The 3,700-nt window shown below is 43.6% G+C and overlaps 1 protein-coding gene across 1 annotated transcript in view; it reads right to left on the bottom strand.

The window, feature by feature from the left end:
• MXI1 (MAX interactor 1, dimerization protein) overlaps positions 1-3,700 on the bottom strand; it is a gene marked incomplete at its 5' end in the record, with an annotated part of 46,294 nt that overhangs the window by 26,253 nt on the left and 16,341 nt on the right. The window lies entirely within an intron of this gene.

The following is a 3,700-nucleotide window of genomic DNA, read 5'->3' on the forward strand; positions in this document are numbered from 1 at the left end:
TCAATTGTTTGAACTAAATTATTGTTACCATAAGAAAACACTGTTCCAATAACTCATTCTTTACTCAATTACTCAGCTTTGTTTTCCTCCCTTCTGCTGTATTACAATGCAATCATCACCAGACCCAAACAGCTCAATTGAGGGTATACAGAAAAACATTCATTTCATTATTTCTTTTTAATCTGATCAATAGCTTTCTAAACAGCCTTCTTGTTCTATCAGGAGATGCAATTCCTCTGACAGATACCACCACTACATTGGTCTACCAGAATTGCCACTTCACAGAGCAGCAGGGAAGTCATCGCAGTGCTGTGCACCTTCTCTTACCACCACACTGACCACATCCTTCCAGAACTGGCATGTCTGAAACGCTCAAGGACAACAGTTCATTCTGCTATCTGTGTAACACACACCATCTAACTTGAGTCTGAATTTTATTTATTAGCCTTTTGAAGAATATATGACAGTAGCAAAGTTCATCTTCCAGTCACTTGCTTTATCATGTTTTCTTTTATAAAATGATGGCGGTTGCTTACAAAGCAGGTTCTTTGTTAGGCCTGTTAAAGGACTCCAAAGTATTGTTTTAGTTATGGCCTTGCCACAGATGAGAAGCAGAATGCTGTTTTCTTGTGTAAATGCACTCTCTGACTCATCCTGGGTAGAGATAAACTGAAACACATACCCATTAAATAAAAAACACAAACAATTTTCCAGCACGAGCATTAATGACAGATAATAACTATAAATTAACTTTAATCTTTCATAAATCAAACAAAGCCCCTTACACAAATGTCACTGCAATCTTTTCAGATTAACAAAAAAAACCAACAAATCAAAGTAGAAAGCGACGTCACTTAAATATTAGAGCAAATATTTGGTACCAAATCAAACAGCTCCTTAGCAGAACCACTGGAGTGTTCATGAAATGTTTCAAGACTAAGACAAGGAGTGTAAAACATCTCTTTAGGTTTTTTAATACATTTTTAGTTCCTTTTCAACATCAAAGGGCCACAAGATTCTTAATCATGCAACACTGAAAAAAAAAAATATCAGCAGCTCTGCAATACCGAGGCCAAGTTAAATCACATATTCAAAAAGCAGAAGGAGAGCTATTGGTTTTCTGCTATTCCCTTGCTGCTGCTTGAAAGAAACTGTGTGTAACTGTTGAATGGGTTAAAACCAAATTGAACTGAACATAAGCAGGCTGCTGCTCACAGACAAGAAGGGAAAAACCAGAGTCAAAGACCTAATAGTGGACAATTTTGAAAATTACAGTGTGTGTCAATAATGGAGATAACAGTGAGATTCAAAAGGAATAATCTCAAATAATAGGGAAAATGAGCACCTGCCAGCCACAAAGCCATTAGTATCAGGGCTTTTATCTTTGCAACAGTTAAGTCTGAAGACACTGACAAACTTAACGACACAGCAAATAAAACCATGGTGCAAATCTAACCGGGAAGCAATCCCCTTGGCTCAGGAACACTGCTTGGAGTTTGACAATAAATGCTTGCAGTATGAAACTCCCTGTTCAAACGGCTGGCAATAAAACCTGTAACCCCAGCACAGCTGCTGCAGGGCCTAGCTGGCTTTGCAGAGGTGTGTAGCTCATCAGGCCACAGCACCCACATTAAGAGCCAGACAATCCCAAACCAGAAGCAGCGTGCTCCTAGCCAAAGATCCCAGATATAGGAGTTTGTCTGTACAGACCACCCAATGTGATCATGAGTGTGCCCTTCCCAGAGGGATGAAAACCAAGGGCTTGTAAAACCATGCCCGAGACACAGACCTGGAATACAGTGCCTCAGAATGGGAAGCCCTGGAGGAAAGACCTTGCTGAGGAGGCTGATGGTTAGGAGACTTCAACTTGGGGACTAGGGAGCATAACTGAAATGGAAGGAGAGGAAGAGAGGAATATTACACCAATTGGGAATACGAAGGCTAATTCTGTGGCAAGCAAACAGCTTACTGACATTCAGAAAAAGGTGGCATAAGGGGAAGCACAGGTAGCAATACTCCTCTCACTGGTAACATACATAACCAAGTGCTGGACCGTAGTCAGTCCTCATGATATCCCCACCCCAAGCAGTATTACTGCCTTCAGTTAAAGACAGAGAATAAAGGCAGCTCAGCTCACACAGATAGCTGGTATCAGGCACATCCTAAATACAATACCTGCCAGTCCCTAGCTGCACAATACGTATGTAACTCAAGCTGCCAATATCTCACCCACACAGAGTTTGAAGCTTTACTGCCTGTGTCACAAGCCCCTGGGTAGAAAAAGATGGCCACATATCCACGCAAACTTGTCCAGTGTGAGAGGACCAGGTTTGTACAGGGGAAGATGGAGACAGCCCTGCTCTAAAGCGGCGTTTGCAGTAACAATTAGACATGCAAATAAGCACATTGAGAATTAGTGACGGTTTACTGTTGTCATGGAGAAAAAAGCACCCTCTGTGCTGGGTCAGCCCCAAGCACTGCATTTTCTTTCCCTCATTGGTAAATAAAACTGTAGAGAGCACTGGAAAACCCAGGAGCCAACACTTCTCAACACTGCTCAACCTGGGACTGGAAAGGTTGAGATTTGGGGAGCAACATAACCCAAGTAAAAACCTTCCCTGCATCACCGTGGAGAGACAGGACCATGACAACTCTGTAGATCCTCAAAGCTACCAGGAGGTAGAAGCACAACCTGGAAGAAAGCACCCACACCATGCAAAGACCAAGCTGCTTCCCAGAACTGCTCCTGTCAGGGAGAAAGCAGACGTGGGGGAAACTGAGGGCAACATGAGGCACTCGGCTCTGATTCCCTTAAAGATACATGGGAAGATCTTGTCTGAATGGAAATACCCACTTGGCTCGAAGCTTCTGTGTATCTTCGGCCATCCCTTGTTGGGGACAGTCCTCCCATCCCTTGTTAAATGATGGCTGGTAAGAGGGAAGAGGAGGCAATCAACCTATTTAGACTCAGCTTTCCCACCCTGAGGGTTTCTTCATAGGAGCAGCTGGCCAGAGCACTGCCTTTGTTCCAGCAGCCACAGAAAACAGAGACACCCCGCTCAGCCCCCCTAAAATCCCACAGAAGAGCCAAGATAAGTTTATAATGGAAACCCTGCCACAACCTTAACTATAGCATCCTGAATGGAAGGCGATAATCTGATCTGTGTGTGAACTACCTCCCCTTGTCTCAATGGTATTTATCTTACTTTAACTCCTGTTACAAAAGGGTTGAGTCACAGAGCAGAGCCAGCCAAGTAACAAAACTGCAAGGCTTGCTGAAACTTCAGATTCAAGGATAAACAGGCATAATCCTAAAACAGGTTGGAAAAGAAGAGTCTCCACAGGACCTCCAAGCCTCTGGACAAGGGTATTTTCCTTCTGCACACAGTGACTGTCACAGCCAGCGGACGGGTGGCAGGGAGAGGGTGGAGAGCACAGAGCTCTGCCCTTCGGTTCATGGTTAACACGTGTTACCCAGGGCCCAAGAAAACCTGATTCCGTAGCAACCTCCTGTATGGAAAGTGCCCCAATCAGATTGCACTGTGTCAGGAGAAGAACAGTATTTACTCTGCATACAGATTAGTCACAAAACTGGGTCACTTCTTGCCTTTTCAGAGGGAAATAAAAACAACCCAAACCAAGGCTTCTTTTTCAGATCTTTTTTTGTCTCCCCCCCCCCCCCTTTTTAAAAAACAATCTT

The sequence above is a fragment of the Nestor notabilis genome, unplaced genomic scaffold (assembly GCF_000696875.1).
Source record: "Nestor notabilis isolate BGI_N333 unplaced genomic scaffold, ASM69687v1 scaffold25769, whole genome shotgun sequence".
Classification (NCBI taxonomy): domain Eukaryota; kingdom Metazoa; phylum Chordata; class Aves; order Psittaciformes; family Psittacidae; genus Nestor; species Nestor notabilis.